General features: G+C 33.5%; 1 non-coding gene and 1 pseudogene across 1 annotated transcript; one reads left to right on the top strand and one right to left on the bottom strand.

Annotated features, from left to right (window-relative positions):
• Positions 1-2,617: 2,617 nt before the first annotated feature.
• LOC112470515 lies at positions 2,618-2,736 on the top strand (annotated as a pseudogene).
• Positions 2,737-7,808: 5,072 nt separating this feature from the next.
• Positions 7,809-7,927, bottom strand: LOC112470609. Its single transcript, XR_003043031.1, has one exon. It is a non-coding gene; the product is annotated as a 5S ribosomal RNA (ribosomal RNA).
• Positions 7,928-17,186: the final 9,259 nt, after the last annotated feature.

Raw genomic sequence — 17,186 nt, 5'->3', positions numbered from 1 at the left:
AGGTGTCTTTTCAGATAAAGGAGAGAAGAGTAAATAGTGAGAAAATTTATCAAATCCATTGAAAATATCCTTCCTGAGGTTGTAGCAAAGTGGTCTGTAGAGAAGAATATAAGGTTATTTTATCAGTTGCAGGTTTTTGAATAATTTTTATTATTATTGAGTTTGTCTTTTTCCCATAAAATGTGTCTTATCTCCAAGATGGGTTATTTTTCAGATTCTTCTATCCTTTGGAAAAAAGCAAAGCACAAAAGCAGTATTAGCAGTATTAGTTTGTAGCATATACTCTCTAAGTTGGTCATTAGCCAGGTTTCCTCACAGTGTTAGGCAGCGCGCCTTTGTCTCACCTTGTGTCAGAAAAAGGAAAATAAATTCACTTGGACATGCTTTGGATGACTTTCAGCATGAAAACTGATATCTATAAGTTTGAAATGAATTTGCTCTCTAAATATTTGTACTCGAAAAAGTTTAAATGAAAATACTCTGTGATAATTCAAAGACAGAATGTTGAGAAATAACAAAAATAGAATCATTTCAGAGAATTTATAAAGACATATTAAACAAAATACCAGTGGGTAGAAAAAGACACAGCTCTGACTGTGACTGCTTGAAATTTTTTGAGAGATTTTTCTAGAAGGAAGAAGAAGAAGATGGGAAGAGGAATGCTTTGATAGATTTTTTCATATCTTTGAAGATTTCTTCATTTTGTTAATTTAGAGAACAAAAGCACAATTTATTTAATACTGTTCTATTGTGATTCTTATTCTTATTTTGCCAATACAGAGATGGACCACATCAATTATTGTTAATTTGATCTAGAAGACTTTCCCGTATTTGAACATTATGTTGATATAACTAATAACTCCCACGAGAGAAGTACACTTATATTAAGTGAAATTGAAGTAACTTAACAAATACTTATGCAATCTTAGGTGGAACACATTGAAAAACACTTCTCATATGTCTTAATTACTGATATTCATTTATGAGAATAATTTTGTTTACCAATTGTCATTAATCCTAACAGCTTTGTGACTTACGAGCTCCCTTAGGCATGAGATAATGTCTTTGGTTAATAAATTGTGTTATTTCTACAGAATTTTCTAGATTAACCTCACAAACTTGGTAGTCTACAAAGAACTGAATTGAAGGGAAGGATTTTCCCAAGAACGTTCGACAGCCTAACAGAACCATGGGCAAAGTGTGCATGATCATAAACCATCAATAACTAGCAAAATGAGAACCTCAACACTACAGCTTAAAAAGGCAAGAAATTCTGAGCGGACTCTCAGTGAAGACTTTATTGTCTGGGAGTTTGCAGTTCCAAGAAGAAATTAATCTATCTCTTCATTTTACTCTGTACCCCAGAGCCCTAATCACTAGTGAAAATAGTATACACCATAGATTTACCAATATTTAACAATATTCCTCAGAATGAGTTTGCATGTTTAACAAGAAATACCCATGAGTGCTGCTTAAACATACTTACAGTTCTCTTATGAAGTCACTCAGCAAAGACTTGTTATGCTCTGATTAGCTTATTAGTTCATTCTGGATCTGATAGAGAGTTTTGGGGCACTGTCTGTCAACTTGCAAGGAATTAGGACAGAAAATGCCTTTGAATTGTCTTTGTTCATTTAACCATGTCTCTGCAGATGTTCACTATTTAACATATCTTTTATTTGAAAAGCATGCTATTTGTGTAATCAATTAGAGATGTACCATTTTGAATAAATGGAGAAGTTTATAAGTAGATTAAAATGCTAAAGAGATATACTTCCCCCTCAAATGAGTGTCAACCTGTATATCAACATATGATTAATTCTGAATGTCTAAAGATCATTTCAGGCTCCCTAGTTAGTTCATGCAGTGATAATAAAAAATTGAACAGTATATAATTTATGAAGGCAGCCTATAATGATAGTTTTGCTTATACTTAGGTTGTTTACAAATGATCACAAATTTTTTTTTTTCTGTAAGAATGGAAATATGAGAGAGCTGTTGCTTTAAGGATTAAATTATTTAAAGTAATTATGTAGAAATATTAGTGGTGTTTTCAAGATGTACAATGAAAAATTCAACTCATTATTTTCTTTCCCCAATTCTGTCTACTCTTGTTACTTTAATAGAAATGAATTAGTGAGATGGCAATATAGTGCAATAAAAAGAGATTAGACTTTTGAAATAGATACAGAGCTACAGGACTGGATAGCTTCAAAGGGTGCCATTCACATGACAGGTTCCATGAATAGCATCCCCTGGAGTTGTGCAGTAGACGACGTGGGTGACCATACACACTGGCCCTCAGGTACACAGTATTGGGCTAGTTCTTGGCTCTTTGACCCTCCATTTATCTTTAAAATGGAGATTTTACACACCAGATAAGGTTCTTTTGTAAACAAAAAAAGAACTTACCTACCAGATATGGTTCTTTTGTGAATTTTATGAAGATAGGGTTTTACAGGGTTTATTCCCATAACAGCATTTAACGTAGTACCAAAAGCATGGTAGGTGCTTAATAACTATTAGCCTTAAAAAAGGTAAATGAGATGAAATCTGAAAAGTTGATAAGAAGAGTGAAAAAGATAATGTCCACTTAGGATCTAAAACTTAATTTTAAGTCTACGGCCATGCTACCCTGAGTAAGCCTGATCTCGTCTGATCTCAGCAGCTAAGCAGGGTCTGGCCTGGTTAGTACTTGGACGGGAGACCACCTAGGAAGACCAGGTGCGGTAGGCATAAAAAATAAAAAAATTAAGGATTGTAAGCTGACAAGGTCCCTGCAATCTGTGAGGTCAACCAAGGGTTGCCTTGCCTAAAAAATAAAAATAAATAAAAAAATTAAAAAAAAAAAAAAAACTTAAAAGACAAATAATGAAATCAATCTGGAAAGGTACCCTAAGCATTTGTGTGGCACCCATGGTTTGCTCCAGATACTGAATGCAGGCCTTAGGAGGGCAAGTGACACAGAATGAATATATGCATAATATAAGTATATAAATACTTAAAACTAGTCCTACTTATGTTTCATGACAAATAGAAAAATTAAATCAGAGAGTTGGTGGTACTTTTCATTTCAGTTTTAAAATTCTAAGAAATACATTTTTATATTTCTCTTCCAAGCCATTTTTTTCTAAATGCTCTAGAAAATACTTAATAATTCTATACACACAAATATGTGCACATACACACAGCCTACAAAATTTGGATACTTAATTAGAAAATGTTAATTTCCATCATGTAAATTTTTGGCTTTTACAAAAAAATGTAAAGCAGACATTGGAAATTGTTTCCTAGAAAAAAGAAAAGACACTGCAACAAAGAAAAAAGGTAGAAGAAAGTTTGCATGATTCAAGATACTAAAAATAAAAGTGTAATGACAATTACTATTGCTATCAATCTTCAATAATTTGTGTTGAATCCAGTCTCAAATGCAATGAAGCTTTATAAGATTTGTGATTACAGAGTGTAAAATATAACAGATGCTACAATATTTAGATGCCTGCTGGCATTTACCTTTTTCTCTGCACAGTTCATTTCAACTATATGAAAATTTTATGTGTTATATAAAAGTAGCGAAAAAGAAATTTATTTGTAAAATAACCACAGGAGAATTGATAATGTTTCAGCAATGTGGTATTTGATTCACTTCAACTAGATGAACTATGTGAGAGAGTGGAGAATTTAATGATACAATATTAGTTTCAGTTTTCATATAGTGGAGATGCACAGGTCAAAAAATAACACTGATGTGGAATTCAGTTACTTTCTCTGTGGTGTTCAGAGCTGACTTTTTAGGCTGGGAACCCTACTGTCAGCTAGAGAAACGGTTTTGCTTTGAGGATTGCGATAGAACGGTACTGGCATTGTGACTTTGGAGAAATAGGCAGTGTTATATTTTGGAGGCAAGATACTTGGGGTGCAACATCTTATTTTTAAAAATACATTTTTCAAGTTATCAAATACTAGTCTTTAAAAAAATCCTTTTACGATCTTATCTATGATTATATTATAAACATGATTTTAAATTTCAATACTCTAAAATAAGGAAAACACCAAATTGCTTACTTTAAAAATTTATGTTCCCTCTTATAAGAGATATATTTTTTAATTTTCCATTATATTTTTTTTCAGAAAAATATTGAAAAAAATAATAAAAAATTTTCTAGATCTGCAAGCTAGAAACTTAGAAGTCATTCTTGGACACATCAATAAATCATCAATTTCTATTGATTTTGTCTTCTAACTATCCACTAAATCTGTCTACTTTTTTCTATCACCACTTCTACTCCTCATACCTGGATTCTCTCCTGGAATGATGGAAACTTCTCTTAATTATACTTCCTGCATCTACACTTCCTAAGCAAATCTATTTTCCATAATGTTACAAAATGTAAATCTGACCTTGTTCTACTTTTACTTATTTCAAGGGGTTTCCACTAATCCTAGCATTAACAACATGCTAAGAAGGGCTGGTGAGCACCAAGTTGCTTTGAAACTACCTACTCTCAGCTACATCTGCTCTTCTCTGGCTTTCTGCAGCCTTGTCATCTAGAGTCCATTTCCAGGTCCTAAAAGCCTTTAAAAAAAAATTAAGAACTTTCCCCATACCACCAGTACTTCAAACTGAAATACACATGTCCCTGAACATGCATGGAGGTGTGCCATGCATCATACTGATAATTTCAAGAGTCAATTTCCGGATTCACAATGTCCATATGGATTTTCTCCATCAATGACCTGCCTCAGGACTCTGTCTACAGGTGAAGCCTCCTGATGCATCTCCCCTCATTTCTCACCTTCACAATTATTCTTCTTTTATTTTACAAACAAAAGAAGGTGGACTTTTCATTTATTCTGATCTTATAGTGGAATACTTTACCAGATAGAATCTCTGGGGAACCAAAAGAGGAGCAATTCAAACCATGAGCATCAACAGTCTTCAGACAAGGAACCGTATCGTTTCCCTTTCGATACATATTTCTGTTATGGGAAAGTGGGATATTAGAAATGAAGTATTTTGACTTCACGTGGATGTTCTGAATTCAGATACTTTGTGTAGTGGGGCAGTAGAAATAGTGACAGTTTTTCTTTACCCACTTCACTTCTTTTACCTTCTGTTGTCAAGAAGCAATGCTGCCAAGGGAGGGAAGGAGGGAGGATCTAAAGAGAGCAAAGCAAACAGAAGGTTGGTAAAGAAATAATGAAGACATCAGTATTTACTTTATACAGATGGCACACTAGAGGAGCCTCTGGCTTTATTTACCTATCCATTCATCTTAATTTCTGTCTGTCTTTCTTGGCTATCTACCTCTCTTAGAATATTCAAATTTTTTGTAAAAAGCTCTCTGGGAAATATCAGTTTGCTCTGAATTGCATTTTTACCAGTTGCATTAATAAGAGAGACTCTGGGGATTACTCTCATTCACCTTTTTCAGGGTCTGTTTCTCAGTTACACAAATATCTCTCCAAGATCCTATTTTCAATTTTTTTGCATATTTACCCAAAAGTGGAAATGCTGGATCATGTGGTAGTTCTAGTTTTAATTTTTGATGAACCTCCATATTGTTTTCTATTGCAGGTGCCCCATTTTACATTCCCAACAATAGTATTTAAGGATTCCAATTTCTCTACATCCTTGCCAGTATTTGTTATTTTCTGATTTTCCTTTTTAAATAATGCTCATCCTAACAGATGTGAGGTGATATCACTATAGTTTTGATTTGCATTTTCCTGATGATTAATGATGTCGAGCATCTTTTCATATACCCATTGGCCATTCATATGTCTTTTCAGAAATGTCCTTTGCCCATTTTCGATCAGGTTATTTATTTATTTATTTATTTATTTATTTATTTATTTATTTATTTTATTTTGCTATTGAGTTGTGGGAGTTCCTTATATATTTTAAATAATCCCTTATCAATGTATGTATGCATATATTTTCTCTCATTACATAGGTTGCCATTTTGCTGTTACATTGTTTCCTTTGCTACACAGAAGCTTTTCAGTTTGATATAGTTTAACTTATCTATTTTTGCTTTTGTTGTCTGTGGTTTTGGTGTCATATCTATCTCTGGGAATATCAATAATTTTATGTTTTTGTTTAAATTTTCTTTGCATGGTTTATTGCCTCCAACTTATTTCATTCAGTTCTTTCATTTTAGTCTTTATCTTCCCTATCAAAGGCTTTCCTCTACTGTTTTGTAACCCTCAATGGTCTGCTCATATTTAAGATGAAGGGGAAAAGCTGCAGGAAGTTTTAAATGGTTGGGTTGTTTAAGTGTTTAAATAGTTGATTGCGAGATTCACTGCAGAAAAATGTGGTTTGGCTTTATTGAGAAGCCCCTTATATTTGTCTGTCTCTTTAGGGCTTTTCTCTTGTGTTAGTCAGATTCCCCAGAGAAGATGCGTCTAGTCTCCATAAAGATTTATCTGACAGTATTTCAAAGCAGATGAAGGAAGAGGAGGGCCAGGAGGATATCAGCCTTCAGTAAAAATGCATCCATTTAATTAGCATATTCAGTGCTCTACTTCAGCATGCATAATGAGTCAACACCAGAGACTCTCTGTTTAAAGCAAAACACAAACTTCCAGCTCTCTTCTAGGAGGCGAGGATGAGACAATGTAGAAGAGGGGATCTGCTTCTTCTTCTTAAGTAGTTTTCAACCAGAAAATTCCCTTTATTTTAGTTCCCTCTCATTCACCTCCATATTCCGATAGTTGGTGCCACTAATTCTTAAGATTGAATATTGTGTTATTTAAAACATGGCTTAGTTATTAGCTTTCCAGTTTAGCATCCAGGTTTTTTTTTTTTGGCATTTTTGTTTGTTTTCTGATTCAGTTTTCACACTCATTCTTCTATTTTCTAGATTGAAGAAGTACATTGCCAATTCTCTCGTATCTCTCATCCTCCTCATCCTTGTGAAGTTAAACAAATTTTTTAAAAATTATCTTTATATTGACATTTCTGGAGATAGTAAAATTATATGTGTGCTCAATCTTGGCTTTATTTGGAAACTCACTTGTCTTAAAAATCCTTGTTTTTATTGTCTTTCAAGGAACAAAAGTACAAGTGTGTGTGTGTGTGCATGTGTGTGTAGTTAAATCTGTCCATTTTTTTCAATATGTTTCTGATACGTTTTTGAGAACTCCTTCCTACACCAAGGTTAAAACAATTCTATTTTTTCTTAAATCCCTACTCCTTCTAAAACGTATTTTTGGTCTAAGAAATGAAATAGATTTCCAATTTTATTACTTTCAGAATATCTCCACACTGTTTATTAAGTAGCTAATTATTTCCTCACTGACTTATAATAACATTTTTATCTTTAGAAAATTTTAATATAGTATATAGATCTATTTTGGAGTTTTACAGTTTGTTTAATTTTTTAATTCTCTATTCAACCAGACCATTTTTATTTATTATGTCCTTATTATATATTTTGACATCTGAAAAATTATTCTCTACTTTTTTTTCCAAAACATTTTGTCTGGTCTTGCTCATTTCTAATAGTTATATAGGTATGTATTTCCATTATATTAAAAAAATGTCATACACTGACTTTGAAATTATATATTATTTAGTCAAACATGGAAATTTATAGAAGTATTGTGTTTTTTCTATTATTGTAACCTACTTTCATGTCTTGTTTGATTATATAGGACTCTCTCCATATGTTTTTTGTTTGTTTTGGTTTTATATTTTGTATATTTTTCTAAATCATTTATTTATTTATTTATTTATTATTTTTGACCTCACAGATTGCAAGGACCTTGTCAGTTTACAGTCCCTTATTTTTTATATTTTATGCCTGCAGCACCTGTTCTTCCTAGGTGGTCTCCCATCCAAGTACTGACCAGGCCCAACCCTGCTTAACTTCCGAGATCAGACGGGATCGGGCTTCTTCAGGGTGGCATGGCTGTAGACTATATTTTATATTTTTATTGTTATTGTGAACATGCTAGAAAGTGGCATGGGAAGATAAAACCTTGCTTTGTCTTTTTTTCATATCCTGGACTCTTTCTAACAGAATTCTTAGGCTCGTCAATACAAGGGTTTCTCAAACTGAGCTGTTCAGAAAAATCATAGGGGTTACTTTTCAAATATCTTCATGTCTAGTTCCATTGCCTAGAAATTCTGATTTAATTAGTCTGATCTGAGGCTAGAGTGTTAATATATTTCTAAGAACCTCCTGCAAAGTCTAATGTTTGAACGAGTTAGAGAATCACTGCTCTATTGTTCCCGTAATTCTCAAACTTTACATACACTAGAATCATCTGGAGATCTCTTGAAAAACAAACAAACAAACAAACAAACAAACAAATAAAAATAGATGCACAGGCTGCATTAATTTAGAATCTTTGGGGTGGGTCTCAAGCAGCAGAATTTTTTAAAATCCCCATTTAATCCCAATGGGCAGCTAAGCGTGAGAATTGCTGTCCCACATCCTTGCTCTGTGATCCAAGAATCAGCAAAATCAGCATCACCTGTGAGCTTGTTAGACCTATAGGAAGGTCACAGGTGAGTTGTATGCATCAAGTTTCAAGCACTCTGCCTCCATACAGTACTATTGATAAATGTGTTCCCAAATTTGTCTGCTCATTCAATTCAATTTCAGAGTTTAAAAAGTACTATTGCTAGGCCTTAGACTAGACTAATTGAATTAGCATCTCCAAGAGATGGGGCTTAGGGATAGTTGGGTTTTAAGTTCTCCAGGTGATTCTAATTTGCAGCCAAGATATAACCATTAACCTATGTATGAAGGCTACCATATTTCATGTCTTCTCTAATTTAATAAAAATAAAACATATGTGACTTTCGTCTGAGCAGTCATTAAAAGAAGGTGTTGCTGTGTTCTTAATGAGTTTTCAAATTACTTTTGAACAATATATCTTCTAAGTATTAAAAAGGATAGCCTTATCTATTACACATGCCAAAAATAGTCTTGCTTTACTTATAAGAGACACAAGCAAATTGAAGTTCTGAGGATCACATGTGACACACATGGAAATAATTAATGAAAATAACATTTGAAGCTCAATTAATGCATGCTGAGATGATTTGCATTTTGAAGGAGCCTTGAGAATCCACATGGCCTACCAGGGATCTCACTTTGAAGCCCCTATGCTAGATTATAGATACCTCACAAGCAGGAATACTTCTTTGTTTATTTTAATTCATAGAATGACATTGTTGATTGAGTGCCCTAAGCTAAATAAGCCACTTAGGTTCACATTCATAAAAACAACAAATAATATTATCTTGATCAAGTCCTTCCTAAGAAATGGTGATTAAATATCTCATGTTCTCTTTGTGTGCAATTTCTTTCCAAGAAGTAGAGGAAACTGATTTGCCTTTAATGAACCTATGTTGCCTACAAATTGATGTCCACAGATTTTTTACTTTATTAATTGTCCCAGAAACTTAGCCAGCAATGATTTATATGAAATAATCCCTCTTGTTGCAGGCTCTGCAGTCAACTAATTGATGGCTGTATGAATTATGCATCCTAAGCCAAATGCAAGGGTGCATGAAAGATGCAGCCAAGGTCATTTTCCACTAAAAAGAATACAGTGACTAAATGCCTTTTAAAACAGGCTTTATTACTTTAATTTTGTTGCTTTCTGCATGTATATATCAAGTCCAGAGTAATAAGCAAGTTCTAAAGTCACACTTTCTAAAAAGATGCAGGCACCCAAAATTCAATATTGTGCAGCCTGACAAGGGCTATAATTGAACGAATTTGGTAGAACTAAGGAAAGAACCAGAAATGGTATACAGGTACCTTTTTATCTGATTCCAAAATATGCCAAATCCCCAAAAATTTGCCTATAGTGACTCAAAAGTGACTTCTCCAAAAACAAGCACTTCGATTAAATGAAGGACACATGGAGGCTAAGTACAGAGTATTCAGCTTTTCAGCAGATGATGGTCAGTTACGAAAAGTTACAATTAATCATCATTTATTCATACTAAGAGAAGCGAATGATTTATACATTCTAGAGGATGTATAAAAGAGAAGATGCTTTACTAAATCTTTCTGAATTAAAGCAATCAAATTGGAATAATGAATAGATCTTGTTTTTTTATATGTCTAACGGGCTTAGTTTGAATTATCATTTAGCCATTTATTAGTTGTGTGACTTTAGGCAATTTAACTAAACCTTCTGAACCTTTTCTTATGCAAAAATGGGCATAATAATATTTTACTTGCATAATTATTATGAAGGTAAGCATGACTGTAAGAGTAAGTGAAATCAATAACTTAAACAGTACCTTGGTGCTATACAATAGAGAATACTACCAGGTACAGTGTTCCTTGAATTACAAGTTGTCTGTGAGGCTTGAAACCTTCCAATTTGCTATTAGAATCACCCCCAAATGGCCTTGGGATGATATTACTCTCTGCCCCCTAAACCAAACATCTTCTGATATAAAAGTTTTCATATACCCAGAGAACTCTTCACAGACATTAACAAACCACAAAGAGTGAGTGTGTCAGGACAAACTACAAGTACCCGAGGCTTACCAAACCACACTTAGGCTGTGCTAGAAATGTACGCTATGATTTCACATAAGGGTACAAATACCTCATAAACAGGTTCTTCAGGCCAGTGTTTCATACCTAAATGCACTTAATGCATTAATCACCTGGTAGCGGGGAGTCTTGTTAAAATGCTGATTCTAGTTCTGTAGGGTTGTTGAGATTTTGCAGTTCTAACAAGCTTCCTGGTGACATGATGCATCTGGTCCATGGACCACAATTGGAGTGGCAAGGCTGAGTGCTTTCCAACCTGGCTGCACATGAGATTTGTCTAAAGATCTTTTTAAAAATAATGATGGATGAGCACTTCTCAGCCCTGTTCAATCTATGGAGTTTAAAGTCCTGACTTAGGTACTTTTTAAAAGCTCCCTGAGTGACTTTTATCTGTAGAGCCGTGGTTGAGAACCAGTGTTTTAGATGTACTTCTATCACTTAGTATCAGATGATCTTTTTAAAATCACATGTTGGTAAAGTTTAGGCTTTATAAAATAGACAGCCTGAGACTCATACTTTAGAACACAACATGTGTAGCTCGGCTCTTACTGGTCACAAGGAGCCCTCAGCACATGTTCCACATAGTCAGTCAGGAAGAGAGCTGCCTTGATAACTTCTCACCTAGGATAGGGTCAAAACCTCATCCCTTTCTTGCAAAAACAGCATCCCATCATCGATGATTCTGGAGCTGTGCTTTGAACTTGGAGTGGAAAGAAATGTCATGTGGCATTGAAGGACCATATACAAAATATTCACAGATTTTATTTACAGGGCAGAAAATACACACTGTAACAAGGAAGTCTTGCTGCTATGGAAGATATTCTACCATAACTACCAATGATCTCATTGCTTTAAAATTAGTAACTATAATACGTCATCTGCCTGTTAACTCCACTTTTTCCAAGTTCTCTCTTGGTTGTTATAGTCCCAACATTGAAATTTTTAGTTCAATATCTGCTTTCTCCATTTCAGTGGTACCTAAATCAGATCACCTGGAGGCTTTTAAAACCAGATTGATATACCTATCTACCATAGTTTCTGATTCAGTAGGTCTAGGGTGGGGACCAAGAAACAGCATTTCTAAAAAGTTCCCAGGAGATGCTCTTAGTTATTGGTCTAGAAGCCCCCCATCCCCGTCCTGTCTTTTGAAAAGCACTTTATTATTTCATGAGCTTCATGGGTGGATGGATTATGCCTATATATTCCCCATTCTACCACTAGTGTGTTGTATGTATATGACACGAACAAATACCTTTTGAATAAAAAGTGACGGCTAAGCCCTATCTCATTCAGAGTGAAAACACTTATGCAACATTGGAAATTTTCATCCAGTCCATCAAGGATAACACTTTCCAACAAACCTCAGAAAATAATAAAATATTATTGACTTAGGGATCTCTACTACTTACTGTATACTCTAGAGTGTCTAGGGCACTTCCTATGAAAGTTTTTTTTTTTTTTTTTAACTTGACCCACTACTTTAGGGTAACAAAATCGTCATGACACCAACAGGTTGGTTGACTGTTGAGACTTCATCAAGGTGCCTTGAAACAGGAGAAGCAACAGAAGTCTCTCCTCTCGGGCCATCTGCTCTCAATTTTTCAGCTGAACCTCCTGAAGACTTACCAGGTGTCACACGAGAAGGAGACCAAAAGTAAAAGATACCGTCACAGCCAATAATATTCGTGTTATTGTCAAAGTACCATAGTGATTACTCAGTATTAGCATTTCCTTACATCCTAAAAATATTAATGTCTTTTGATTCAATATTAGTGTTTTTTAATTAAAAAAATGTTTCTTAATATGTGTTCACACTAACATTTTAAGGCAGATTTTCTCAGACTAGCTTTTGAAGCAGTAAAAAGCTGTAATGCTGATACCTTACTTTTCTTTTACTCTTTGGATCACACATTTACTTATTATTATTAAATATTTGCTTTTGTGAAGATTTCCTCATGAGAAGGCTTGGTTCTTGCCATCTGAGAACTCAATCCAAATGTGGGAAAACAATACACGAATGTAAAGGCTGGAGAAAAATCTAACAAATCTGACACAGGTTGTTTATCCAGATCCTGTGTTTGAATGCTCTGATAAGAAAACACTAGGTACACCCAGATATTCTGAATAATGAAAAATTCGGTAACAGACCCAGAATCTTCTCAGGACTTTCAACAGCAACAGTCCTGATAATTATTTTTTTACTTTATACTGAAGAGTGATTTTAACTTTCGAAGGTTCTTTTGTCTCAAGGTAACCAAAATCTGTGAAGTAAGCAGGCTTGTTTTTAAATACCTTTTGTCAGAAGTAGCAGTAAGATGCTAAATGCTTTGTTTAGGGTCTTACAGTTAATATACAGCAGTAACAAGGCCCCTGTACAAAATTGTAGTTAAATATAATTATCTGAAATGATCTGAATCAACTTGCATAAATAAATCGCAAAGGGCCATATGATGGCAAGTTGTATCTGTAGACTAAAGAGCAGAGAATGTGCTCCACTCTTCATACTCTATACTTTATGCTCTAAAATTTTAGGACTGATCTATATTATATTCCTCTGTGTAATTCGTGTCCTGATGAGTATCTTTAACCTCTTGAAGGCTTGATAGAAGCTTCTGAGGAAATGTGAATAACTCTGATTTTTTAAAGTAAAATGATGACTAAATATTTACTATTCATTTTAATTCAGTTGCTCTTTCTAAGCCTTAGGAAGCCTCATTAGGAAAAATGATGCTCCAGAGGTGTGTATCTTCTCTCTAGCTAGGCATCCACTGGCAACAATGCACACATGTGTATGTATATATTTGGCATGTGGCCTACTTCCTAACACTAATTTTAGTAGCTAAACATTTACTAAAACTAAGAAGTGAATTTTGTGAAGAAATATATGCTGTAATGAGATTCCCTATTAGTAAGTGATTTTAAAAATAATTTGAACTTATTTAAATAAAAACTGACTTGCCCCTATCAGGTACATGGCAGAGAAGATTTCAGTCTTAGACATTGTACTAGATAATCCTTGATGTCTCTTTTAACTCTTAGGTTCTATAATCAAATAGTCTGGATTTTATAGGTTTTCTTTATCTATCATCTACCTATCTATCTATCTATCTATCTATCTATCTATCTATCATCTATCTTTATCTATTGAATTATTGGTATTATTGTTTGGCTACTCATTTGAGTTTGCCTATAGGGTAAACTGTGATGCAGCAAATCAAGTTTTAACCTGTTGTTGAGATCTGTATTTGTAAAGAATATAGACTGATTCCATAATATGGAAAATGATTATGGCAGCTCCAGTCTCTATAATGACTATAGGCTGTCTAAGCTGTCATATATAATCAGAAAAACAGCTTTAGGAAAGCTGAAATCATATTTATAACTAAATTACTTTGTATAATGGAGTCTGGTGCTGTCAAACATGATTTGATCAACAATAGGGCAATTTAAAAAGTGTAAGTGAAATAGATTTGCTAATTAGATATATAGCACTTAATAAATGTGGAGAACTGATCCTGAGGAACCAGTAAGTATCTAGAGAACCCAATAATCACTTTAAAAAGTACTCAAGACATGTAATTCCATCTGCATTTTCATATCATGAAGAAAATTGTCTGAATCAAGAAAAAGAACATAGAGATTTCGATTTGTCTTTGATATTACTTAATTAAGTTGGTTACCATGTTGCTATAAATATCATCCCATTTTCTATAGCTAGCTGATTATCATCATTTTGAAATATAATCCAGGGTTAGGTAAAAGAAATATGAATAACTCATAGTCTTTTCCTTTTAATATAATGTAATTTGAGAAAATACTTGCAAATGAGAAGGGGAAGTTAAGCTTAATTGATGTTCTGAATTAGAAGGACGGGAGAAGGTGATGGGAGCCTTGATGGTCTTTTGTTAGTAATCGTCATTATTACTTGAGACGCCAACCCATAATCCCAACCACAATGACATTCATTCTGTAAGGAACACTACATGAATGTAAACTAATTGATATTAAAACTCTTGTTTATGAAAGCAGGAATTTATGGCTAATAACAAAGTGTCAAGTAGTGCTAATGAGATATCTTGGGGTTAATTCTGGTAGCTACAGGTGAAGTGGGGCCATATTTTCAACCCAAATGATTCACTAAGTTTACTTAGAATTCAATTTACAAAAATTGATTTTTTTAAATCTCTTCACATTTATCTTCTCTAAACTCAGGATTTCCTCACAATTTTTCCATCTAGGACTAATATTTGTTTGTTACCACCACCTTTGAGAGAACCGAATTGAAAATAGGGATCCTGATAGAATCCATAAGAACTTATTAGAAAATCATTAATAAATCCTGTATGCCAATGTTTATGTTGAGATCATATTACTCAAGATTTCTTTGAGTCTGTAAATGTCACCCGAAAACCAAAAAATCAGCAAAATAATAGTTATTATTGGACTTTTTATCTTTGAACAAGTATAAAATCAGCAAAATAATAGTTATTATTGGACTTTTTATCTTTGAACAAGTATTATAGAAAGATGCCGAGTTATCTTGTAAAAAGAGAAAATACTGTTTAACAGCTGAAAATTGGAAAAATTAGATGAATAAAAATTAGAACAAATAAATTATCATAAATATTCATGGCCATCCTTCAAAATCTGTAGCTATTAATTTTTAGGAACTTTTCTAAAATGCATGCTGTGGAACATCAGTCCTTGGAGATGCTACAGTACTACAAAAGAAATTTTGTGGTAAAATAAGTTCAAAAAGCACATCTATGTATACACTTCTCCTTTATATAAGTATGCATATTAGACAAAGTTCAGAGAAATCCTGTCAAAAAATGTTTATTACAACATTTACACAATTTTTTGACCACAAACCACTCCTCTCCTTTTTTTTATTCATCATATGTGTACAGTCATTCTGTAGAACAATTTTAAAGAGATTTTTTTGTTAAAATATTTAATTATTTTCATCAGCTCCTAATACTTTATATTTTGATAAGTAGATAGTTTTGTTCAATGGTCGTACATTGCACTGGAGAATTTAGCTTTTAGAAATGATGTTAGGCTAGATTATTTAAATAATTCTTCCCTGGAAAAACTAATTTAAATCCCTGAATAAAATATTTTTATATGCATAGAAGAGATATAAAAGAACATCAAAACTACTTTTGACCTACATTTACTTTTCTCTTAAATCTAGTTTGATAAGGCTGGGACAAGTGGGAGAATAATCAAAGCCCAGGTCTGGGGGGGTCTTAGCAGAAATGTCATCCACAGTGAACGTGATACCAAAGAGATACATGCCCAAAGTGAAAATCTACCTGAAGTAGACCAGGCTTTTTCTGGAATTACAAGTCCAGTCTACTTCATAGCCCTGAACTTATTTTAAATAGGTCTCTGATTAGTGTAATGTCCTCCAGAGCCTGGTATAGGCAAATGTAATGTCTCTCTAGAGCAAGGTGTCTTTATCTAAGGTCACAGATTATTCCTACATTTTTTTTTTCAAATAACATATTCAGCACTTAGTCACTGGAAATTGGGCACACAAAAACATATATGTACCAGAGTAAGAATCTCAGAAAAAAAATCAAAATCACAATCAGTTCCAGAAAAGTTTTAAGTATAATTGACAGACTGACACTAAAAAGCAACTATGCTTATAATAGTAAAATAAATAAAAAATATGATTTTAGATATCTTTTAAACTGGTAAACTCTTATAAAAAATGACTTGAAATAGAATAGATTTGAAGAAGCAAGCAGAATGTTCATAAATGAAATTTAGAACATCCACAATTAAAATTAATGGTTTATAAGCGAATTAGACATAGCCGAAGAATGAACTAGGGAAAATAAAGCATAAGAATCATACAGAATGAAGCACAGATATACAAAATGAAAAACACAGGAGAGCATCTCAAACAATGTGTGGATAGGATGAGAAGTTCTAATATAATTTAATAAGAATACAGAATGAAGGAGAAATTTGGGAAGAGACAATATCTGAAAGCCTAATGGCTAAAATATTTCTATAAATACTAAATGATACTAATCTATAGATTTTAAAAAGGCAAAGAATTGCCAAGTTTTAAAATTACTTTCAGATACATTTTGATAAAACTGCAGAAAACCAAATACCAGGAGTAAACTGTAAAAGCAGCCAGGTGTGGGATGGGGAGAGGAGGTATTATATTCAAAGAATGACAGGCAGATTGACAATTGACTTCTCAAAAGTAACAATGAAAACCAAACAACAGAGGTTGTCAGACACCTGATTCACCTGATTCTTTAAAGCTATTTGGCTCTGAGTTCAGCATATGTTGTCTCAATAGAAATAACCTCGCAGTTGCTTACTATTTAGATTCTTGGTTTTAGTTCAGTGTGTGTGTGTGTGTGTGTGTGTGTGTGTGTCTTCCTCCCACCCTGATAAAGTTTAATTCTGAACTGCCTCCCAGGGGTGATATAAAGTATAACTAACTTTGAAGAAATACACATTCCAACTGCAATCACTCTGTAGGCTTACACACGCAAGCTTTTTTTACAGCCTGGTTGCCAAAAGAATAATTAAGCATGCAAATCTCGGATACATTCAAAAGCAATTACATATTAAACTAGGTTAAGTATTCTGTGATTTGAAGTTATTACAGCCAAA

The sequence above is a fragment of the Pteropus alecto genome, unplaced genomic scaffold, assembly GCF_000325575.1.
Source record: "Pteropus alecto unplaced genomic scaffold, ASM32557v1 scaffold3, whole genome shotgun sequence".
In the NCBI taxonomy this organism is placed as follows: Eukaryota; Metazoa; Chordata; class Mammalia; order Chiroptera; family Pteropodidae; genus Pteropus; species Pteropus alecto.
The sequence above is the reverse complement of the archived record's forward strand: the minus strand, read 5'-3'. Positions and strand labels throughout refer to the sequence as shown.